At 30.7% G+C, this 26945-nt stretch overlaps 1 long non-coding RNA gene and 1 pseudogene across 1 annotated transcript; both read left to right on the top strand.

Annotated features, from left to right (window-relative positions):
• Positions 1 to 8883: 8883 nt before the first annotated feature.
• Positions 8884 to 22533, top strand: LOC132757315 (cleavage and polyadenylation specificity factor subunit 2-like; annotated as a pseudogene).
• Positions 22534 to 22543: 10 nt separating this feature from the next.
• On the top strand, positions 22544 to 23458 carry LOC132757312 (uncharacterized). Its single transcript, XR_009629432.1, has 2 exons — positions 22544 to 22625; positions 22910 to 23458. It is a non-coding gene; the product is annotated as an uncharacterized LOC132757312 (long non-coding RNA).
• The last annotated feature ends 3487 nt before the right edge of the window (positions 23459 to 26945 follow it).

Below are 26945 nucleotides of genomic sequence, written 5' to 3'. Positions count from 1 at the left end.
GATTAATTTGTATGGTGTCAATTAAGGCATTACATTTAACGAATTTTCTGGTGAGAAACAAGATCAAATTAGATTGAAAAAAAATGATAATGATTAAAAAGATTGCCCAGGAAATTTTTAGTTAAGAATCATAAGAATCGTCAATCGTTATTTGTTTGTAAAATGATAGTGCACAGGATGGCTGAGTGGTAATGATTGCCTTTTTCACATCTTTTGAATTTGTTTTCAGACCCAAACACCTTGGATTCTGTCATGCAAGAAAATGTCCAGTTAAGCTTCCAAAATGTTCTCTTTATAGATGCCTTTTTTCCAAAATCATAAAAGATTCAAAGCCACCAAAGTGAAAATGAGTACTGACAAGACATTGATAATAAAATGAATGTAGCTGTCAACAAACTGGTTACTAGCTGACCATTCTGGAAATACAATGGAAACAGTCTTCCAAGAAAAAGATATGACAACACTGTACAATGTTACCAGATAGTTTCCAGCTTTGGAAACAGCTGGCTAAATAGATTGACAAACTATTATAATTCAGATGCACAATAAACAGCCTGGAAACAGTCTGGAAATTATGTGTTTATGTGTTATCAGATTTGATATTGCAATGGAAATACACTGGAAACACAATGACAGAAAATCTGAATAATATAATGAATTCAAAAAGAAGTATTTTCAATGTCAGCACTAGTAGGACTTTAGTACTGGAAGTTTAATATGTTAGAATGGTGTCTGCTACAAATGTCATGGGTGCAAGATCTTTTTTACAGAACATTCAATTCAATTAAACACACTTAATTTCAGCTATTCAGATGGGAAAAATCAAAAGTATTGAATAAAGAAAGGTGGTTCAATGAATCAGTCTCTGTATGACCTCATGGTTTTCATTCTTGGCAGATTTGCGATCCATATCATCGGCTAAAATGCTGTTAAAATTGGCTGTATTTTCAGCCTGTAAATTTAAAAGCCCCTTGACCATTGGCGAAATCGGCACATCTGTTGCCTTGGATAAAAATTAAAACCCTGAACCTTTTCAATGTTGGTTTAAGTTATAACTGGAGTATTAGATAAAAAAAATAAATGTATAGTAATACACTGTTTGATACTGAATAAAAGTTTAACTTATAGGGTTAAGCATGTTGAAAAGATATCCTATAAAAATGTGACTTTCTAAAAATGTTAAACAACCTTCAAATGTTTTAAAAAGTTGGTGTGGCACCAAAATTAATTTTCTTAATTCTTGAGTCTCTAAATCAAGACTTGATAAGCTTATCTCAAAGTTCCAGCATTTATATGATTCAGATAATCTTATAAAATCTAAACACATGAGTACCTATTTCTGTGTATCAAATTATTTAAAATCATGTCTGCGACAAACTAACAACTATCGCCTATATTTTCACCAGCCCACACATTAATATTATGAGCTTTTTATAGCAGGGATATATTAAACAGATTTTTGTTAAAGGTTTGAAGGTGATTGCAAAACAGATAAATTGTACATTGTTTAAAGATACAGTCATGCCTCTTTCATCTTTAATCATTTTTATATGCCCGAAAGAATTTCGGACATATTATGTTATACCCCCAAGCGCCCGTCCGTCTGTCCGTCCGTCCGTCTGTCCGTCCGTCCGTTAGCAATTTGGTTTCCGGAGCAAACTTAAGTTCCATTTGGCCCACAATATTCAAACTTCATAGGATGATTGTCCATATTGGGTAGAAGACCCCTATTGATTTTGGGGTCATACGGTCAAAGGTCAAGGTCGCTATGACCTTAAAACTGAACACAGTTTCCGGAGCATAACTTAAGTTCCATTTAGCCTACAGTGTTCAAACTTCATAGGATGATTGTCCATATTAGGTAGAAGACCCCTATTGATTTTGGGGTCACAAGGTCAAAGGTCAAGGTCACTATGACCTTAAAACTGAAAACAGTTTCCGGAGCATAACTTAAGTTGATTTGGCCTACAGTGTTCAAACTTCATAGGATGATTGTCCATATTGGGTAGAAGACCCCTATTGATTTTGGGGTCACAAGGTCAAAGGTCAAGATCACTTTTACCTTAAAACTGAAAACAGTTTTCGGAATATAACTAAAGTATCATTTGGCCTACTGTGTTTAATTTTCATAGTATGATTGTCCATATTGGGTAGAAGACCCCTATTGATTTTGGGGTCATACGGTCAAAGGTCAAGGTCGCTATGACCTTAAAACTGAACACAGTTTCCGGAGCATAACTTAAGTTCCATTTAGCCTACAGTGTTCAAACTTCATAGGATGATTGTCCATATTAGGTAGAAGACCCCTATTGATTTTGGGGTCACAAGGTCAAAGGTCAAGGTCACTATGACCTTAAAACTGAAAACAGTTTCCGGAGCATAACTTAAGTTGATTTGGCCTACAGTGTTCAAACTTCATAGGATGATTGTCCATATTGGGTAGAAGACCCCTATTGATTTTGGGGTCACAAGGTCAAAGGTCAAGATCACTTTTACCTTAAAACTGAAAACAGTTTTCGGAATATAACTAAAGTATCATTTGGCCTACTGTGTTTAATTTTCATAGTATGATTGTCCATATTAGGTAGAAGACCCCCTATGATTTTGGGGTCACAAGGTCAAAGGTCAAGGTCACTTGTTAGAATTGAAAACAGTTTCATGGGCATAACTTAAAGTTCCATTTGGACCACAATATTGAACCTTCAAAGGATGATTGTTATTTGAAGGAGGTAATTCTTTATTTTACTCCCATGTCTTACAAATGCTTCATCTTTACTAAAAAAAAATCACTTTCGGGTATATAATGCTCCGCCTAGCGGTGCTCTTGTTAGACTTTTCCAGGTTAAAAAAAAACTGAGGACGTTAAGAGATTGATATTTTTACTTGGTTTGATTTAAACTGGCCAACAAGTCAGAATCCATATGAAAGAAGAAATATCTCAATATAAAAGAAAAAAATATTGAAACAAAGATTTGCAAATAGAAATTAAATTTCATAGATTAATGTTTACTGCTATATATAAGTGGTATGTACAAGTGCAAACCACATCAAGTAGTTATTATGATTATATGCAAGCCTGCGGTGTCTGCGTGAGGTTATTGATCCTATTGTGGAGCAATTTCTATAATTTGCTTGTTAGCTGGTGGTGTCAAGTTCAAACCCCACACAGGACGTGATATTTCTTATAGATAGATTTGCATTTTCTAAGTATTACAAATTTGAAATGGTCATAAGATTACATTAAGATGGAAAAATTAAAATAGCTGGTCATGAAATAATTATTACTTTTGTACAATACAGCACAGTTATAAGTCTTATGGTTGGTTTTCTCTATATAGCACACTCACCTATACACAGATATACATTTTGTAGATATATTTTCTGAGAGTTATGAATGGCTGTTCTAATGTTAAACTGACATTTTCACATTAATCTTTCTCTCTATTTACAGCTAAAATGATATCAGAATATCATAATTACGGGGAAATTTTAGAGAACATTGTATGTCAATGTACTGATATATCAGTGGTACAATACTTATTGTTAAAGGGTGTTAAAGCTATATCTAATGAAATATAAGTGTAAAAATTTATTAACAGTAAATATAGAGGATATTTGTTTGTTTGTGTGTAAGATGAAATTTGAGAATACTGTTTTTAAAGTTCATGAGATGAAATAAAATTACATCTTACACAACAAACAGACAAATTTTCTTTTTATTTTATGCTTAAAAACAAGTTAAAACGAAATTTCCATAATTTTAACGTTAATATTAAAACTGTTTCCCCCATTGAGAGCCCCATTTATTCGGAATTTCTCATTAAAAAAAGAAGTCTTGAGCTGAAAAATAAGTCCGCCAATCAACATTAAATGACGGTGATATTTATTAATTTTATTAAAAAAATATGAATGATCGCTTGTTTTGATAATAAAAACAAACAATTCTTGTAGGAGAAAAAGTCCAACCATCCATCCATATTTCTGTTACTTAGTGCGAATTTATATTAGACCTGGCTTTGTAAATTGTAAGCGGCAGCCATTTTTTAAAGTTGTGTATTTCATGGGAGGAAAATAATTGTGTAAGATTCAGAGGGATATAATTTGGATTTGTTAGTCATACACATTTTTAAAAGAAAGAAAACTTATTTGAGGATTGTAACAGACAAAAAATAAGTGTTGACAGATGTGAAAACATTCAGAAAAGGAGCTAGGAAAATGGAAAACTTGGAAACCTGCTCAAGAACGCTGGTTTGATTTAACTTATTCTTCGAGTTATGGCTGTCAATGCTTTCAATTTTTCATAAAGCATACGGCAGTTATTGCTCGTAGGTTACTTTAATATGCCCAAATGTCATCAAGAGCAGTTTTGCATGGGGAAGGAATGTATTTTTGAGACTGTCAAAATGAAACAAAACAACGAAATTTGGTGATTGGAATTTCATGAATTTGAATGAATACAAGTAAGTTTTCTTCTTTTTATTACTTTTGACATTTAAGTTATTAATCAATTTCAGTTTTGCTTTTTCTTTAAACAGCCTGACATTGTCAGAATTGTCAGCAAAAATAAAATTGAGGTACCACATGGGGAAAATCTTAAAAAAGTAGTTTCGTCATTGAAAAGAGTGAAATTATATTTTGATAATTTTCACTGTGAAATTACCAAATATAATTTTCACGGATAAATCAGTAATCCACTGAAAAGCATAAAATAAAATGTTCTTTTCTTAATTTCATAGTGAGTTATAAAATAATGTTTCTTTTATATAACTACATGAATACTGTACGTAAACAAAATACAATATTCTGGACTAAAATATAATGATGCTATTTAAAGAAAGCTTTTTACTGTTAATGCCATGATTTTGTTCATGCTCCTTTCACTCTTTAGGAAATTTACTAACATATCTATTTCATACACTCATTTTTTTCAATCTTCAAACAATACTTTTGCAGGAGATATATACCTTAATGTATTTGAAATGGATTTCAGGAAAAATCTGACAATTCTAATGCATATAACATATTATAATACAGAAAGCACACATTAAAAGGGTGCAGGAAATTCACATCAGTTTTTAATTATTTATTTGATGTTGAAATGAAATGTCTATGTTTTGTTTCTCCATATAAGTTTTCTTCTCATTTTTTTCCTCATTTGATTTATGGTTTGTCAGGCATTAGTTGTTTCTTAAATGGGAGTCCTTATTTTATAATCGCTAAACCTTACTAAAAAGCAGGGGATTATTTTTGTGGGATTTCTGTCTCTTAGTATTAACTTATGTTATTATTGTAAGTAAAAAAAAAAAACAAAGCAAAAACGCCCTTTGTTATAAAAAACCTAAAGATTATAGAAGCAATGTAGTAAAACACTGCTTTAGGTTCAAGCCAAGCAGTAGTCATCGTATTCTGCATATGAGAAAGCTATCTAGCTGGCTAACAGAACTTTGGTGGTTTCACTCAGGTGCCTGTTTGTGCCTGAAATAATTCGCAGTTGAGGATTTTCTCCAGTAAAGCTAGAAAGTCCCTATATGACATGTGACGTAAAACCCAACCACATAAAAAACGAACAAACAAAAGAATGGAGACTTGAAACTCATCAGTATAAGTTAAGTAAAAACTTGTTTAACAATCAAACATACTGTAGTACTTGGGTTTTAAATTGGTCCGAGGATAAAAACAAAAAAATCAGACTTAGAAAAACACAAAATGTAATTACATGATTTTAGTTTGGATTTATTTTAAGTGCACCATCAAAGGTACTTTAATATGAATTAAAATTTTGTGAAACATATTTCACAAGAATTTCAATGTTTGCATGCTCTTAAAGAGTTGAATGTATAATTTTGCTTTCTGAGCTATTAAAGGCATATGCTACTGTAACAGCAGTTACATTTAGATATAAAGTGGATTTAAAACTACGTCATATAATAATTTACATCATTTCCCAGCTATATGGAAATAAAATCTAAGGTGCAACCTTTATTGCCCACAATATTTCTAATATTTATACGTACTTTTGTATATAATTAATAGTGTAACAGCAGTGCTAGGTCAAAATCAGTTGATATCTACGCTATAACAGCTAAACATCGCATCATTAAAAAATGGTTGTTGTTAAAAACAATCCTACAATTTTGTTGTGAATTTTTTAATTATCTGAGCAGCATGGAAGAAAGATAGAAACAAATGGTTGTTGACTTACCAAGAATGCATATTGAGATATATTACTTAGTTTGTTATGACACATTGTTCATATTTTGTTATATGTGTACACCATTTACCTTCATTATGACTAACATATATAATTATGTGAATGGTACTCATTATAGATCTTGTTCATTAGATTTATAGGCAAACCATGTCAGATTAAGTTTACATGCACAAACAATTAAAGGCCATGTTTCTCTTATGAATTGGAAAAAAATAGAAATAATCTTTAAAATTTCTTGCAGATTTTCTGCTACATTCAGAAAATGCAATAACGTGCTTTCATTAGGAAATTCAATAGCCTTATGAAATAAAAATGATGTAATGATAAAAGCTGATGGGAATTGATATTGTACAATTTGTCTCTAAAGAATTCAATGCTGTGCATAAAAGAAATCATTGTTTGCAAAATTTTTTAGTGGATTGAATTGCAAATAAGATTCTTTCAGAGAGCTAACATTATAATGTAAAAGGCCTTGTGCAAATGTAGAAACTATTTTTTTTACTGAAATCCTGGCCAATTAGGAATACATGTGATAAAATGAAAGAGGATCCTACTTGGCGGAATATTCTATGTTGCAAACTTCGGACCATTTGCTTCTCATTGCTGTTGGCTCAAACCTTGCAAGGTATTTTGTAATTGGATTTAAGCTAGCTTACAGACGACCGGTGGTTTTTCTCAGGTACCAACTTATACCTGAAACACTGCACAAAGCGGGGGACAAAATTAACCTTGAAAGTTGCCAATAATGACCTAAACAGTGTTTGTATGACTCATAAACTTAACAAAAAACCCACACAAAATACAATTAAAATTTTAGGCATCTGTTTATTTTATACAGAATTTATTTTTAGTTTGATTGTGTTAAGTAAGCTATTTAGCATATGGACACACTAATCCGTTCCTTGAACCATCCAGTACTAAACAATATAAGTGTAAAGTTTCTTGCTGAATGAAACAACAGATTGCCCTTTACAGGGTTTGCACACCTACATGGCTTCCTAGTGCATTCTTTAGACTAGTACATGTAGCCTGATGTGTTGATCAAGCTGATATAAATGAGATTAACATAATTATATTGTTTTGTTTATAGATAAATTGATTTAATTTTTATTGATTCATACTTGTACTATAATCAGAATTTTACAATTTTCATAAGTACTGTTTCACAGTTAAAACTTATGAACATACAATATTTTTTTTTTGAAAATGGAATAAAACATAACTGCATACTGCCAGAATAAACAAAAGCAGACCAGGAAATATCATGGAAAATCATTCACATTATCATGGAATTTTATAAGTTATGATGTCCTTAAGCATTAAATGCAAATTTTCCTATTTAGAAGTAATTAATTACAAAAATCAAATACCAAATGCTACTAAAATGCTACATTTAAGGTATTGCTACAGATACATTCGATGACACATTAGACATAAGTCATTCACAGAAATGTTCATGGTATTCTCATGGTATCAGGGAAAGTTGATAAATTTCATGAAAATATCATGGAATTTATAATCTAGGAGTAATAAGCTCTGTGAGAAATATTTTTGTATACAGTACTTGCTGATCAGATGCTGATTTTTTGTTAAATACAATTAAGCTCTTTATTTATAAGTAGCGTCAACACTGGTAGGCAAAACATAAGTGCTTTTAAATTACCACTTAGTACTAGTCTAGAACAATGTAGGTTTGTAGAATACTAGAATACAAAAGTGATATAAAACTCTTCTAAAATATCACCAATAATTGCATTTGATTGTATCTTACAGTTGACAGATTGTGATTTATGAGGCAGACATTTTCTTTAAAGTACAACCCCAAGTTTTCTAAAGGTGACAGTTCTATTAAGAAATATATAATAGTAATTTTCATTTTCGCATTTTGAATGTTTTTGTTAGCCCAGATATATGGGTTGATGTGAAGTGTGTATATCCCCTCCACTTTGGGAATACTTGCTTAAGACTTTGTTTGCACTGTCTTAAATATAGTTATGGAACTCCACTGAGATTAAAAAGCCTGAAAACATAGAATTTGAATTTCGTTAACATTGATCAGCCGGGTCAGTTAAAACAGAAAGATATGCAAAAAAAAAAAAAAAAAAATGTCAAGAAATAATAATTGAAAATGGTACTTTTGTTTAGATTACTTTTCAGTTTTGGGTCTTTTTAAACTCATCCGTTTTGAAGAGTTAGTCAATCTTTTATCATCGCTGCACTGTTGTTGTCGTTGTGCAAAAACATTAATGTAGGCCACTATTCAAATATTACAAAACTTATCAACATGAAAGTTGAAAATCTTCTCATGACAGGGTGTAGTTGTTAGATAAGGGGCATTAATCTGAAAGCTATATTGATGTAGTTCTACCCGTTTCTAACTTTATAAATGAATTATTAATCAAGGGCTAAGACCACATGCAGTGCTCTTGTAAAGTAAAACCAATTGAGCTCTTTCAATTATCAAGAAAAGAGAAAAGTTTACACTATGCTTCATTTCTTTTGTGTTTCAACATTATGTTACAAGCTGATATGCAGAGATAGCCACAGCTGTATTCAGCAAAAACTGTGTTGAATAAAAACAAACTGAACACCACTAAATACTTTACAATGGTGTCTGAAATTCCATAAAGGGAGATAATGGAAATGATAACAGAACCATAAATGCAGTTACCATGACGGAAAGATATATCGAGGGAATTACCACAGTACAGTCTTATTATACCAGTGAAGTAAGGTAAATTATGCATGGGTTAGTTAGATATCACCAGGGTCAATGTATTTTAGAATTTTTAATTTCAACTCTTGCTATATATAAATGAAGGTACTTTCGACATGTAATGAATAATTGAAGAATTCTCTTTGGGAAAGTACTAATGATAGTTTGTACACTGCTGATTAATGGTGATTGGTTTTCTGTAACATGTTTTAAGTTAAATGTGTCTGGTTGATATGACAGGGTTTTGTGTATTTTTGTATTCAAGTTAATGTGTTTGTACATGTATATGACTATATTTTGTGAAAAAGTTCTCATTGATTGATTTGCTAAGAGGTGTTGTAAAATACAAAGACACAAACTCCTAGATTATTTTAAATGAATGCAGATTGAAATGTGCCTTTTCAGGGATGGAAAATAGATTCTGTTTATGCCAGAGGAGTTAATTACTTGTTCATACATATCTTATATTGTGTTCATTCTGGTTCTTATTGTGTCTTAAATTCATAAGCAAGGCTGGTTCCATCAAATTATCTCACATTGTGTACTCTTATGTTTGAGGCCATATTTATCTTGGGTTTGTTAAAAGAAAATCTTCAATCATAAGAGCATAGCAAATATTGGTCAGTGTACATCAATGTGATAACATTATATTGATAGGTTTTATGTAACCTCCAATTTTTAACAAGTTCTTATATGTTGCATTGACCAATTACCATAGATAAGGTAATCAGATCTGAATCAAGAATAGATTGTTTTTGCTCAAAAGACGTTTAGTGCTGGATTAGTATTCTATTCATGTTAAATTATTTCTATTGTTACCCACAATCCCTTGGTAATTTATATTTTTCCCATTATCCCTTGGTAATAAATGTTTGAGAGTTATAATTGCGATGTTTAGCTCTTAATCTTTGGGTAACAAGTACAGCAGAAGAATGTTTAAGGATCATATAAGTGCTGATGTCTAATTTTTTTTTTTTGGATTGGGGTTCACATGGCACCAACACAGTATAGGTGATATGGCAACGTTCCCAAAAATAATACCCAAAATAAGAAACTGTTTACATTGAACAAGAATCTATCCATTTTCTTATTGAGACGCATTTAGTGCATCACTTATACATTTATCACGCCTATAAGGCTATGTTTGAATAATGCAAATTACATATCACATCAAAATATATGCACAGCCATGCATTATCGTTTGTACGGAGTCACAAAGAGGCACAGGTGCGTAAAGAAAATATATATAGGAAATAATTTGTTGATCCTGTGTTCAAATATAATATTTAATTATATCAGTTATGGAAATGTAATTGGTAATATATTTTCCCCCTCAAAATATATAAATTAGTTTTGTATTTTGATGTTGAAGTCTCTTAAAGTTTGAAAGGATTGTTCCAAATTTAAAGTATAGCAATCCCACTGAACATTTTCAGAAGGTTTATGGTTAAAATCTAGAAAGTTCGGGAAAAAAGATTTTTTTAAAGAATTATTGACAATTAAGATTCTTTCAAGATATCAACAGAGCTTTTAAGACATTTGTTCTGGACATTTTAATGAAAAATTCTCAGCTGGAGCATTTAACTTGAGGACAATAATTGTTTTGTTTGTGGTTTGGCAATGACAAAATATTATGTTTTTTCAGCATTAGAATTAGAGGTCAATGGAATCACAACTCCAGAGGGGTCAATGGAATTGTAACTTTTGAGAGGTCAATGGAATTGTAACTGCTGAGAGGTCTATAGAATTGTAAATATTGAGAGGTCAATAGAGTTGTAACTACTGAAAGGTTAATACAATTGTGAATTTATTTTTCAGTTCATATGGGTTTAATGCAAATTAATTCAGATAATTAAAATGTTGTTTATTTACTTCTATCTTGTGCTATGCAGTGAGCCTGATTTACAGAGTGGCTTTTCTAGAGATTTGTTTGTTGCATGGTGCGGTAATCCCAAGAACAGCATAATTCTTACCAACAGAACTTCGCCAAAAACTCTGGCAAGCTGGCTCATTGACAACACAGACAAGGGGACAGTTACCATGGAGGTTTGCTATATTGTTGCATATGAAATGATTCCATCTTTTCTTATAAGCAGGGGTTTATGTGGCTGACTGGTTCTAAAGGGAGCTATTTTTGATTCATTTATTTGCCTTTCAAGACACGAAGGTGCAAATCTTGCAAAGGTCTTTAAATTCATGCATAAGAGGAAGCTATCTAGCTGCAATGTATATAACTGGAAGTGGGTGGTTCTACGAAATGAGATTATGGCCCTTTTGAGAAAATATGTTTTCATGCTTTACCTGTAAAAATGATAGGTTGCCATATGATATTTACAATATTGGTGTGATTTAAATCTCAATTAAATCAATAAATATGTGATATAAGTTCACCCATATACTTATTTATCTATCTATACAATTTTTTCAAAAGCGCAAATTCTAACATGATTTGTGATTTTTTAAGTACACAGAAATAAGAGAATAAGGTATTTAACCAGCTAATGAATACTGCCTATATACAACAGACTAAATGTATATGTATATTTATCTTAGTCACTTCCTATGCATAAATGCAAAATTGTGTTAAATAAAAGATGATATTTCTTACATTCTTGTACAGGTACAAAGGCGAATATGGCTTAAAGGGACAGAGCTTGAAGAATATATAAAGAAAAAGCAAGAAAATGAACAAGAAGAGAAAATTAAAAAGGGCACTGACAGGTATGGTTTCCAAAAACAGTTTATTATTACATATTTATGACAAGTGGAAAATGTTCTATGAAAGGTTTTCTTCTGTTGAAATGTGATATGTTCTTACCTTATTTTATATGCAAGTGTAAATGTTCATCAAGGATTGTAACATTTTCCAGACATTTCAGCTAAATAATTCTTTTAGTTAGTTCTTTTGCGGGGATGGGGGTAATTTTTATGCCCCTGTGCATATAGTAATTGAACCGTCCGTCCGTCCGTCTATACGTACGAGGTTAACCTAGAACGGCAAGTTGGATTTTTCTTAAGTTCTACCTGTACAAATGGCTTCCACACACACTTTACACACTTACTAATCCATACAAAGTATATGAGATGGGCAAGTTACATAACTATGGCTTCCATTTGCACCAAGTTATGGCCCTTTTCAGCACTTAGAAAATAATTGTTAACCTTAACCGGCAAGTTGGAAATATCTTATGTTTTATCTGAACTAATGGCTTAATAATTTTCACACTTACTTATCAATACAATGTACATGATATTGCCAAGTTATATAAATGTGCCATCCATTTTCCCAGTAATTTCCCTTTTTATCACTTTGAAAGTAGGGCTTTGTATGGTTCGCCCAGTTGGATTTATCAAAACATTTCACCTAATTACATAATTTATTTAATGATATCTTTCATATTTGGCAGGTGGATTCCTTTAACAGTCCTCTAATTTTTGTGGCGTTAGGTGTCTCTAGGTCAAGGTCAAAGTCACTTGTGTAAAAAAATTAATCTAAACAATTCTGCTCATACAGCCTTATTTTTAAGTTAATGTCTTTCATGTTTATAATAGTCATACCAAGGGAGGTGTTCTGACTTTTCCTTTAGTAAGGGGTCATTTGGGTCAAGGACACCAATGTCAAAATAGATTTGTTACACTTTTACAGGTGTATTAACCTTATTCCATCGACAGATGTCTTGTATATTTTGTAGGAACATAAAATTGAGGTATTCTCGTTTGGATGGAGGTAGGGGTCAGTTGGATCAAGGTCACCAGTGCTAAAAATAGAGTTTTACACTTTTGCTCATACAGCCTTTATTTTAGATATTGTAATTGACAAGAATCTGAGCCGGGGGGCTTTGTGTTTATTTATTTACAGATTTGTATTATAATTGGTAGGAAGATAACTTACATGGTATTCTTTCTTTGGTCAGTTGGGTCAAGGTGAACAGTGCTAAAATAGATTTTTACACTTTTGCCCATACAGCCTTTATAGATTGACAGAATTATTTCATATTTGGTAGGAAAATAAGTTGCATGATATTCTTTCTTTAGATGGAGTTAGGGGTCAGTTGGGTCAATGTCACCAGTGCTAAAAATAGATTTTTTACACTTTTGCCAATACAGCCTTTATTTTAAATATTGTTACTGACAAGAATCTGAGCCGGGGGCATTTGTGTTTAACAAACACGTTCTTGTTTACAACATATATTTAGTGATCTTGCATGAAATTTTTATGTTTCTCATAAGATATTTATTCCTTAAACAAATTTTGTAACTTTTCATTTCAATTATTTCAAACAACTTTTACAATTATTGATCACTTAAAGAGCAAATTATTTATGTCACACATATTTTGTTTTATATTTTAATACTGTCTTATTTCTGTATGATTTATCTTGCTATGAATAATGTTCAACCGTTTAGTGTGGTTTTCATTTTGGTGTGTTTTATTGTAGATAATGTATCTAATAAGTAAAATTGAATTTAAACAAAGTTTTTTTTTCAATATAAATTACATTTTTAATCAATATATAACTTTTAGATACTTATGTAATGTTGTAGTTTATAATCTTAACCAGTTATACATGCAATTTTAATACTGTCTTGTTTTTATAAATGATATATGATATGTTAGGTATATGCTTAATTTAAATAAGAAATATATATAAACGCTAAGTATGGTACTATCCTGCTTTTCAACAAAATCATATATCCAAGTTCTGTAGATATTGTCCATAGTGACTCCCTGTCTATAAGACCGTTTTTTCTTTTCTGTTAGTGAAGGTCACTGTTTACAGTTTTTACTGTAACTGCTCTAATTGATGCATGTCTAGATCAATAACTTGTGTGTAAAAAATCAGATCATTTGCTCACCCAGACTTTTCAGAATAACTATTCTTAGTGTGAAAATGTCCCAAAATTGAAAAGCGTTGCAACACTTTTCACTCCAATCTGGCTAAGAATAGAACAACAAAACGATTTTCAATTTATTTCTAAGTGTTTTTCTTAATTATCTTTAACAGATCTTTCTGTGTTTAATTTCCAAGTTGATCTATGTAGAAATTCAAATTTTATTTTGACTTTTGACCTCAGTGGATGTCCTTTAAATCAGTAATATTTCATATCCTTTTCTCTAAAAAAAACCTATTTAAACATAATGCTTAATTATGATTGTAGACAGACATGCATGATTATACTGAAATCTATCATTACCTCAGACTAAATGTTCAATAATGTATCAATCAATATTTTGTCTTAAAAATCTGCCATTTGCTACAGTACAAATTAACCTGACATGTTATTATTTCAAAGGACATAATACCTTACATGTTGCACAATTTGTTAAATAAATGTTGAAGAGATCTGCAGTACACAGTGAATTATTTATGTCCAATAGGGAGAAAACATTTTGTGGGTGTAAAATGTTCACTTAATTTATATATGCCTTGGTACATGAGATGAAATAATTTTGTGCCCTTCTAGTTTTAAAATTCCTGAATTATTTTGTTGGAGCATATTGTTGATATTTTGTCAATGCATCTGCGTTTATTGACACATATCTGACTTTTAGGTCGTCCATACCTTTCATAGATCTCTTCATTGACTGGGTAAACCAAGTCAATTAGTTCAAATGTTTAAAGTTGAAATAAATCTTACTTCTTTTTTTCTTATGGTTAACAATTAGGACCATGTTTTAGCTTTCATATTAATTGACAAGGAATGCATATGTGATACCAAAATTCTTGATTTTTTTATGGAACAATGCTGTCATCCCACACAATAACTTATATTTTAGATGAAGGCCACACAAAAGGAAATATAAAAAATGTTCATTAAAACTTAATTCAGATATTTGTATCGTTCAGTTTAAACTTAATATATCAAATTTCATACAGGAACATATGTTTACTTAAAGTGGTATAATCATAACATTTGTATACCTTAATGTTTCTTTTTTTTTACAAATCACATGTGAGCAACATATGTTATTGCTATAAAACCTTTGTTTTTATGCAATTGATTAGATCAGTTTCCTCATATTGTTCCCTGCAGTCTGGAGACCGCAGGGTTTTGGTACGCGTTTAACTTTTGAGGCATGGAGGGGCACGTGACCTGTTTTCGGTACATGGAGGAGCACGTGATCTGTAAACCTTACATGATTGGTTAATTGACCCTTTCGAAAACATGGCTATTTACCGACCGTTTGCCGGTACGTGACGGATTCACCTCTGGGAATTAGTCAGAATTTCATCTAATAAGAACCAAAAAACTATTACGTGATATTTCTAATTTTCTATAAATATTTTACCGTTTAAGGTTGAAAAACTTGAATGATGTGTTTGAAAATTATCAATGTTTCTTTAATATGTATCTCAAATTTTACAGACAATACGGTCACCCGTGAGTTTCCAAAGACCTTCTTCTATATTGATCGACTATATGTTGTCCCCCCTACCCAAACAATGTTGAAAATAATTAAATGAAATATCTTATATCATTAAAAATGTTCCCCGCAGGAAACCATTTTACTTGTATAGAAGATGGATTCTAACATTATGATCATATATGTAACAATTGCATGGTGACATAATATTGTTTACAATATCATGTTAATGAAGAGCTTGTCTTATTAATTGAGGTTCCTCTATTGCCAAGTGGTTGACTTAGTAGTCAATAGTCCTTAATTGGGATGGTTTCCATTCCTTATGGCCCCAAATGATTTTGATGGATCCTTATCGGTATTTTAACAATTATTTTCATGAGAGATCCCTATACATTTTAGAAAGCATATCTAGATGTTGAGCTCTGAACAATAAGGGAAAAGCACTTCATCTAATCTAGACCTTTTTAGAATTTAATTAGGGGAAAACACTTACTAGATGTATCGTAATGATCTTTTATAGAATTTACATGACATATGTCTGATTAGATATATTTAATAGCATATCAGTCTTATTGTTGATGTTGTCACTTTGTAGCTTTTTGAAACATTTGTCATCATCTGTAAGTGAGCTTCGGAATATCCCTGCAATAAAAGGCCCATGAAGCCTAAAAAAGCTTTTATTTTTCAAAAGGTGTTGCTGTCCTTTTACAGTTTCCAAAAAGTTATGCACCGGTCATATTTCTGAGCCATCTTCTATTTATTTTGCATTTTGGTAGTTAGTACAGTTATAGCTAATTATTACTTTGTATGGAAGTCAAAATACCACTTTGTTTGGTTAACGCTACCTTTAATTCTTTTATTCTTTTCAAAGGCATAAGATGCCTTTAAGAACACATTTAGGACAATTGCATACACTACTAGGGCATCTTAAAAGGTTGCTAACCTTGTTGAGGTTTAGATTGCTAGTACTTAACCTCCAGCTGGTTATTTCAGCTTATAGAATCTCTTGTTACAATTTCCATAAGACAATGCTCTGTTGCTCATGAAAACGTCACTATAGAAGATTTTTTATGTTATCTCAAATGTCCAGACACTGATTGATTATTCGCTGAGAGATCTAAGTGCCTGGTCAGGCAACAATAGGGAGAAAAATGAAATTCTAGCCTTAAATAATTGGCTATATTGTTTCAGTCTTCAACAAAGGTTTATTGATTTGGGGTGATTTATAGGCAAACGAGAACTTTTGAACTTTAAAGCATATCATTTTCGACTTTTGAGGTCAAAATATTTCTACATCTGTGAAAAAGTATCAATGCGTATTTCAACTTTAAGACAAAATATGTATATATATGAAAAGACAAGGAGTAAAGTCCCGTGATCATTAAATATATACTTGATGAGTATCTTATAGCAAGAGGTTTTTGAACATTAATTGAGATGTTTTGCTGTACAAATGTCAGAGACATATCCTGTTTTTACCAGAAATTTTAAATTCCAATCGGGACAAGTCCAATATTTAGTCAGAAGAGATTAAATAACTATTTTTTTATTCACAAGCTCTTTCTTCCAAAAACATCATGGCTTAAGCAAGCTTTTACTATTATTTCAGAGATGAATCTAGTGATGAAAGTGACACAGAGATGGAAGTTGACAGTGGCATACCTCTTCCCGGAACATCCAAACCAAAACATGATATCATCATCAAACAAGAAGTAATGTATAACTTATCATGTCTTGATTTGGAATCTAAATTTATTCTTTACTTCACCTGATTTCCAGAGACTATTTAAAGTACCTTTCTTTAAAGACGTTGTGTTACCATCTTTGAATTTTGTTTTGTAAAAAAGATAAAACTAACGCTGAGAAAGGAGTAAAAATGCTCAAAAAGAAGGGAAAAAATGCTTTAAAAAATTATAATCTTACTTGAAAATATATTGAATAGACAATTTTGACCTACTTACTTGTGAAATATAAAGATGATCTTTATAAATGTAACACAGTGGTACTGACATTTCTATGCCATTAACAAGAACAACTGCTGTGTCTTCAAGAAGTGCAAAATGGTTTATCTATATAAAGGAGGAAAGATAATTGTTAACCTTTTTCCTTATTTCCTGGAATTATTGGAGAAAAACTTGAATGTCCCCCATGATTATAGAAGTATTTACATATAAAAGATATATTTTGTATCTCAAACTGGACTTATGCATATAACAATGTTTTAAATCATATGATAGCAAGTACATGTAATTTGTTATGAAATTAAGTTCCTTAGTTCAGAAAATATAATTGACAGTTGAAATGTAAAACAAGTGTTAACTGAATATGTTTTAGAACTACTTTAATAAATGAATAAAACACTGATTTTAGGTAAAAGGAAGATCAGGTTTTTTGCAAACAAGCTAAAAAGTCATACCCAATATTTCCATAAACAGAAGAAAGAATGAAATGGGATGAATATGGTGAAGTAATCAGGTGAGAATTTTCTTTTTTCAAAACAAAAACAACAAATAATTTTACAGCAGCAATCATGGTAATCAGGCGATGTTTATTAATCAATAGTTTTTTACTTACAAGTATTTTGTTATTTTGTCTGCTGGAACACACAAATATTTGAAAATAAGCTCTTTTGAACGAAAATAAAACTATGGTTACTAGAGTATAATTTCCTCTTTAGAATACACTTTACATTAAAATTATTTTATATTTATTTCTCTTATTTTATTACGGAATTACGTAGCTGGAATTTTTAAATGCTTACACAATAATAGTTAATTCAGGGAAACTGAATTTTGTTAACACTTGTCTTTTATGACTGCTGACTCAAATGTCACCAAACGCGAATAAATGAGACATATAAACTATGTTTTAAAATGATTTGTTGGTTGTTTTTTCAGGCCTGAGGATTACATAATTGTAGAGGCTCCAGTCGCAGATGAAACCATGTCAACTGTAAGTGTAAACACACATTGAATCAAATTTAACAAATGACACTGTACATTTAGCAAACAAGGTAAACTCAAGTAAAAATAACAGTAAATATGAAACCTGTATCCTTATCATGAGAAAAGCTGTAAATATACTATAGGTTTATATGAATAACGTTTCTAACAGTCTCTTGTTACATTCAAGACATGTGGAAACGTAGCACGTGGTAGATATATTTCAGCAAACTAGAAAAGTCTTTAATCTAGGATTGACCCAAAGTTTATTAGCATCTTTATCAAAATGTCCTTTTTTGCAGGAAAAACTAGTTGCAGAATCCGACCAACTTCAAGGTAATTTCAAATTAATCTAGTATTTACAAAAACGATTTTGTACTTTTTATTTCATAATTAAATATGGAAATTTTAATTTCAAAAGGATTTTACTCAAAAATAGATTTTGAATGAAAATAAAAGATGACCAAAGGTTAATAAAACATGTAATGTCAAAGTTAAATCTATTCCCAACTGTTATGTTGAGGCGTTGAAAAATCATGATTTCCCCTAGGAGTGTAGATTTTGATTTATTCATAGAAATAACATGTGGTTAGTTAATATAAGACAATTTGACTTCTTTACATAGTATTTGTGGTGATATCATGTCTATGAGATTAACCTTATTTTCTTTCTCTTCGTCATCAGTTTGGCTTAGAAAAAAAGTTACATTTATGTTTGATGATATTTTCTTTCTGAACACGAAAGTGCTTATATATAAATGGAAATATTTAGACGATTAATTTGTATTGCTTTTTTTTCCCAATATATTTTTTTTGGAGGAGGAAGGTGATCTTACTATTTGGAAGTACAAAACATTGTTTTATACAATTTTGATTTAGCTTGTGATATATCATAATATGATTAGGGTTTGCTTGTATCCACATCGTTGTGTCTTTACATTTACGTTCATCAAAATTGAAAGTATTCATTCCTTGCACGCTCTAAGATATTATTTGCATTTACTTTCATCAAATTTATCACAATTGCATGCTTAGAAATTGTTACTTCTATGAGATATTCCCCGAGGAATTAAAGTGTCATCAATATTGGTTTCTTAAATTGTCATAATAGTATGGCCATTATGCGGTCCTTAAAAATGTCACCGATGCTTTATTACATTTGGTAATTTGACTGAGATGTATTGTTGAAGAGGTTAGTTTTAAGTGGAGTTCTAGAATATACTGTCAAACTGTCAAGCCTGTTCAAAACGTGTAGCTACTTGTACTCTTCTTAGAGTGAAATATATTTTCTCTCTTGAGATATGAATATTTTGAGATGTGTCTTAAAAGACCATGAGCATAAATAAGTAAGACTTATATATAAGAAAAATCGTGGATCTGTAAGGCGTCCCAGTTTTGCACATTTGCACACCCCACTGTTTAGGCAGTATGTCCTGTAGTTATGGATTTGAGGTTACAAATACCCCAGCCAGATTGATACACACAAAAAAGTGGTTTGGAGAAAGACTGGCACATGACTTTACCATTAACATCACATGTCCCACTCCTTTCACCCATATGTCCGCTCTAGGTTTCTTGAGTGTGTCGGGGCCGCGTCCTGTTGCCTTTGCCTTGTTGATCTTTATTCTTGAAAAGACTTGTGGTTCAAAAAATAAAAAATGTTGGAGATGTTTTTCACATAAATTGTTATTTATTCATTACCTTACATTTGTTAAAAAACACGTTTAATTAAAAATATCTTAAAAGTTATTTACATATTATTAAATATTATTATTAATATATTATTATGCATTATCTATAAACAATATTAAAAATAACGGAAGGAAGCTTTATTCTAAATTTTAACTTTAGCCAAAGAAACTGTTATTAAATGACGCACACTGTACATTATTGTTGTATTAAAAGTGAAAGAAAAACAATATAACCTAGTTCAAGTTTCCTGTTATCCAACGCCTTTCTGTCTGCTTTAACTGGCGATATATTGTGTACAAACAAAATTTATCTCACTATTTTAGATGTGTCTGAAGTGCAAACTAAATGCATTGTTGTCACAGTAACACTAGACATTAATGCAAACATAAAATTCATTGACTTTGAAGGACGAACATACGGCGAATCCATGAGAAAAAAACTGTTCCAGATTAAAACCAAGACAGTTGATATGTTATTGTACTGTCATTGTTTTTATCGATTTTAAAATGTTTCATGAATTACAAAGCGAGATGTACAATATATAATTTTACGTGAAATTATGAGCAACTAGAGTTCACCAATGTCATGGCTTATGTATTTCAAAATGTTCACAAGAACCGAGTCCAAATAGATATATATTATCTTGCCTAAATTATTCAATGTATTTAAGCTTAAGAATTAGATGAAAAAGCTTGTTCAAGTACATGTTCCAGGAAACTCTTCAGACACTTCATCCAATACTGTACTACAGAAATGTTTGCAAATAATCTTTACTTAACAGAATAGGAGAGAAAATCCTCCAATATTATAAAATCTTCAATTAAGTTAAAATGATTTTCATTTGATCAATCTAACTGCTTTATAATGATTAATATATCATTAAATTAAAAAAATTGAATTTCTGCATGTGTGTTATTATTAACAGATTTTGGTACATGGTTTTGAGGAGGCTACACAATCTCTGGCTGAATATTGCCGAAACACACAGGGTATGAAACAAGGAAATGTGTTCACACCTAAAATTGGTGAAACTGTTGATGCCACGACAGAAAGTCATATATTCTAGGTAAATATATCATTTTAATTAAATCTTCATAAATATTCAATTGATATAATGTTGGCATGAAGTTTCAATATTGATATATGTCATGAGTAACCGTCAAATATACCAATATACTCCTGTAATTAAAATTGATATGATTTAGCAAGTATCAATTTTTAAAGAATGTTTAAGAGCAATTATTCATTTAAATGGTACCAAACATATTTATAGTCTTTCATAAAACAGAATAATTTCATATTTTAGGTAAAATTAAAAGATTTTGTCGTAACAGCGCTTGAGTTTTCAAAAGCAAAGGATGCTGAACTTGTCTGGATTGATGGTTGCATTGATACGAGTTTGCACAAGGATGATCTGGATCATGAGACGTATGATGATGATGATGAAGTAGACACTGATAAAGGTAGCATTGAAATGTGTGATTTGATTCACATTTCTATTATTAGACCTTATATTATGTTTTGGAAGAGTAATTTTGTTTCTGAACATTATAGTAAATGGTAAGATGAAACACTTTAGTGCATTATTTTATATATTTCAAAATTAAATGGTCTATTTAAATTTGCAAAGTAAGATATGTTTCAAGACGTATTGGAGTGAAAGATTTAGAACAAAATACATAAAATCTGTAATAGTGTAAAGCCATGATTATGTTATACAAAACTGAACTTCACGATCCCATATTCGTGCTGAAATCTAAATAAAATGTCACCATTGCCATAAATGGAAAGTTGATACTTGTAAAATTATTGATTGAAGAATAAACTTATAAATGTACGTAACACTTAATTTCTTTTATCAATGTTGAATAAATTTTGTTTGAACTGAAACAAGGGAAGAAGCGATTAAATATTACATGTAGTTACTTTCTAGTGCTAAAACCTACAACAGGGATGTAAATGTCGGAAGCATTACAATCAAATCAGGTTTGTTTTTTTGTGTTTAATTTCGATTTTAGTGTAATGAATTGTATTCTAGACAAGTTCTGTACTGATTGTTGTTTTCATTAGACTTGATTTACAATGTTTCTTTTGCAAATTCGCTGTAGGTTCCGAATTGAAGTGATTTCTCTGGAGAGCTTTCGTCTTACAGGATCAGACATTAGCAGCTTAATAACATGTTGTTTCGGAAGTAGACTGTACACACCATTTATTGTTTTCTCTACAAGTTTTTATGATTGAAAGACATCAGTAAAATTCTTCTTTTCTTTTGCAAGATCTAAAGTTTTATATCTAGCATATGCCATTATTTTACAGTTTTCTGTTGTTTTTTTTATCAGATTTGTTATATTTATAGGCCTATATATCTGCTTCTTTATTGTTCTGAACTTTATATTCTACAAATTGTAATTTTAGCTTGTAATTAACCTTAACAGAATGAACATTAGAGTAAAAATGAAATATATGCATGTTTCTTTATATAATCGTTTATTAAACTAAAGAGGCTCTGAGCATATGTAACTGTAAGAGATAACTGTTAAATTTTATTATAATTATGTTGATTTATCTGTTCAGCTACCAGGTCACATGGCTGTTTATATAAATGAGACAAAATTGAGTTGTGCTCCTACAGGAGAACATACAAGCCGAGTTCAGTGCATGAGCTCTTGTCTGAAATGATACAATTGCTGTTAGAAGGGTAAGTCGTAAGTAATGGTAAAATATTTTAATCTGTGTTTTTTTTTTTACTTTTTTCTCATTTTAATATCAATTTACGATTTTATTTTCTTAGGTTTATATGTCATCTCCCTTGAAATGTTGTCTGACGGCCTGTGTTGTCACCATATCCTCATTAGACAGATAGACTGCTTCTTCACGAATAAATAGTTTGAACGCATATATGGGATAAGTGATGTAGTCAACAACTTTGAAAAGAATGAATTATGAACAAAAAACCCATTCATCTTTTTTATTTCTTTTCAGAATTAGGCAGGTCGTATGCAGTTAGAAGGTGCAATCTCAAAAGACTACTTCAAAGTTCGAGACTTACTCTACAACCAGTATGCTATTGTGTGATTGGAGAACATATTGTATACATTGTTTCATCATACAGTTACATTATCATCTGTCATCACCCATTACGGAAACGGAGAAATTGTTTTTTTATGAAGACATATAACTATTGAACTTGTATTTGTATAACATTATCAATTTCAAAGTCATTTGTATACAATGTACGTGAATAAAAACAGAGAAAAATGTTTTTCATCATGATATAAAACCATTGATATTGTGTTTGTCCAGCATTATCAATTTCAAAGTCATCTGTCTTCATTCATTAACAAGGTGGAATACCATAGATATAACATGTTACAGTGCTATACGTTTATATCTGAACAATTAGAAAACACAAAAGTGAAAATGTATTCGTTCATTTGCATAATTATGGCATGGTAACAGTGATGTATTGACTGTCTTGTAAAATGTTGTTCTTAAGCTGATAGTAAATAAATATGTCATGTGATAGTCTTAGTTTTATTTTATTTGTTTTTTGAAGTCTACCTATTTCGTCACAATCTGTTTTCAAATGTGCCTTATTGAGTAAAATGTGACTGACATATGCTCATAAAATAAAACAAAATATGGTTTTTGAAGTCCCTATTGAGTAAAATGTAACGGACATATGCTAATAAAATAAGGAAAATATTATGGTTTTCTTTCTCCATGACAGAAAATAAATCAGATGATAGTTATGTGATCAACAGTCACATTAGCGACGTCATTGTTTCGAAACACGTGCATTGTCATCTAGGGGTTTCGTAAACAAAGAGAATTAGAATACCTTTCTTTAGAAAACTAATAATACTGTTTTCTATTAACAGTTTGTCTCAAACTTTTTAAATGATACGTGCTGTTGCGGTAAATATATTTTCACAGACCATCCAATACGGCAGCATTATTTTATACGATTTTCAACTTTAGATTTTACTAACTAAGCTAAATACAAGCGTTGAACGGAAAGAAATTTTTTTAAATTCATCAGTGCATTACGAAGACTCTATTCACTAAGTAGATATTATAAAACAGAAAGGTTGTTCACTTATCTTGTGACAATGATATATGTATTTTTTGAATAAAAAAACCGTGGGCATTAAATAATTTTCTGACAAAACCATTAGACCTGTAAAGTTAGGTAAGCAAGATGACATGTCAAATGTCAATGCTAAGCGTAATTATCATTGTGTTTTTCTTTTATTCAGTGACGGCAGTAAATATTCACATGTACTTGGATGTTCCAAAGCATTTGTCACCAATTGTCACATAATCATGAGTTTGCAAAACATCATTTTTTCAAGCAATTAGCCTCATATTATTGTGTTTATCTTCTTATAAAATAAAATCAGCCTTCCCGTAGTCATAGTTTCTGATTTTTATTACTTTCTAAAAAGGAACTTTGTGATGTTGCGTAAGCGTCATGTTTTTCTAGACACTACGCTCTATGCGAAGAGAAAAAAACAAGAAAGTGTATAACTTGGGCACACTATATGTACTCGTTTTTGTTGATAAATGCTTGCGACTTGTGTAAATCAACATCTTTTTCTTTATGTTTAACATTATGTTCTACCTTAACTTGAAATATCTTCTTCGAAGTTTCCCATCACCATTGGTTAACTAATGTTTTATCATTTAGGTTAAATAAATGAAACTGTTTATGAAGCTATTGAATACCGATGAAATGTATTCCTTCCTAATTGCTTTTCTGGCCATACACATAGTGCGCATACGCGAATGGTGAATATGGTATTGTAAAAAAACTGTCTCATGTATAACATTTTGTAATAACAATTGGTGGAATAAACCGTGATCTACTCTGTAATTTGATTAATTTATTCTGATAATATATAAAATTGAAACATCATTCTGTTCATTTATCTTCCACACATATCTAGACTCTATTATATGAAATCAGAATTTAATGTTTCGGGTAATACAGAGTTGTTGGTCTGTAAGTACTCTACATTTATGACGGATAATTCAATCAGTTGCCTAAAACAAATTATGTTACGTATAAAAGACCCGTGTAATACGATAAAAGCTTTGTTCAGAGGTAATTTAGATTTTCTATAACCATGTGATTATCACGTATAAAGCACACTGCATGAATATATAATGTTATAAAATGACCAAAGGTCATACTTCGGACAACACTTCCAATACAGACCTATGTGAACCTTTCTGTTAAGTAAAGTTTATCATGAACATTAAAACCCATAATTCATTACAAATAATTAAACAATTATAGATCTACTATCCAGCTAACTTTAGAAAGTATAGTTTACTGTTTTATTATATAAACTGCTAAATATTTCATCACAGTTGAGATATATAGGCATCATGTATAAGATATAAATTGCCATGCAAGAACATAACTTTAAAACATGCTGTATGCCTGTATGGTTTTCATTTAACCATGTGCACATATGCTATGGATACATAAAAAAATATTATATTACAATTGCAGCAAAGATATCAATAAAGACCCCGTTTGTGATACATATGATGATAGCTTCTGTTAATGTTAGACACTTCTGTTAATGTTAAAGAATTTCAAAAGCTTAAAAATTCAGTTAGCAACATCAACAGCATAATAAACCAGACATGTGTAAGAAGAACATAAAAAGCCAAATGTGTTATAAGCCATGAGCATATGTTGTGAAATATTGACACTGCAAAAGAATAATCAATCGCTTTAACACAAAAAATTTACACAAGAGTGATAATTGATTGCATTACAATATTTCAGATTCTGATGAGGCGTGAACTTAAAGATTCCAAAGTGATACAACTAATTTATAGTGGTACAACACAGACCGATATTTTCCTTATCTAATGATGAGTTAATGATGAGTTAAAACTTCTGAATTTATGACCTCTAACTTAAGTTTGCACACTTTGAGGTTAATGTACCAGCATTATTTTTCCTTATCCAATATAAAAAGATGAACAAAAATTATTTTCTCATATATGACTTGAAAATATAAAAAAAAATGAAATATGTATAAAAAGTATATATAAATATCTCATTTACGGTTTGATCCTTATAATCTAATCATACTGAAGTAATTGAATTAGGGAACTCGTGTCTCTGTGTCAATAAAATTCAGATGGAAAGGTAAAAAAAGATATTAAAAGTCTAGTCAGATAGTGCTTCTCTGACAACTTGCCTGGCAATGCACTTGCTTCTGGCAAGTTATTTACTGAGTTCAGTAAAAAATATTTTCTTCTTCTCATAAACTCATTTGTAACCCATAAAACTTTGGGTGTTTTCCTAAGGTTCTCCTTCGCAAACCAAAAATGTTTAAGGCTATTTTGTAGCTGATGTTGCCCATGAAATAACAAAACCTAAACTCCTCTTGATAATAGGTGTAGGAAAACAACTAATTCTTGACTCGTGGATGATCAGTTTCAACTTTCAACCGCTTATCATCAGTTCAATTTTAAAACGTGAATGAATAGAGCATGATGCATGATGGTGTGAACAAACATTAAATAATTCAAGCTTTACGCAGAATCCTTACATATACATTGTATCCTTATATTTCCTTATCAAGACCTCGTGAAAACTTTGCAGTTATGATTCTGTTAAAACGGATTAATCATTAAACAGTAGACTTGCAATAATCTTGATTTCTCAAAGCATAAAAATCATTTACTGGTTTTTGTGTCTCCTTGGTGAAAAATAATGCTGAATATTCAATTATGTTTCATAGAGGTAGCAAAATGTAAACTTAGTGGTATTTTTAGCTATAACGCCAAAAACAATTTATTTGAAATCGTTTGAGAAATCAAACATATAGCATTGTTGGTGTTAAATGAACGTTTTCTTGATAATAATGTATTTTATTATGAACATATATTTTGTTATGAACTTATGACAGACTAGTATTGTTTTTATTTTGTTTTAACTTGGTTACTCATTGTTGTGGGTAAAATTTATTAAATCTATTATGTTTTTATG

This window comes from Ruditapes philippinarum, unplaced genomic scaffold (genome assembly GCF_026571515.1).
Source record: "Ruditapes philippinarum isolate M1 unplaced genomic scaffold, ASM2657151v2 ctg2638_1_1_1_1, whole genome shotgun sequence".
In the NCBI taxonomy this organism is placed as follows: domain Eukaryota; kingdom Metazoa; phylum Mollusca; class Bivalvia; order Venerida; family Veneridae; genus Ruditapes; species Ruditapes philippinarum.
The sequence above is the reverse complement of the archived record's forward strand: the minus strand, read 5'-3'. Positions and strand labels throughout refer to the sequence as shown.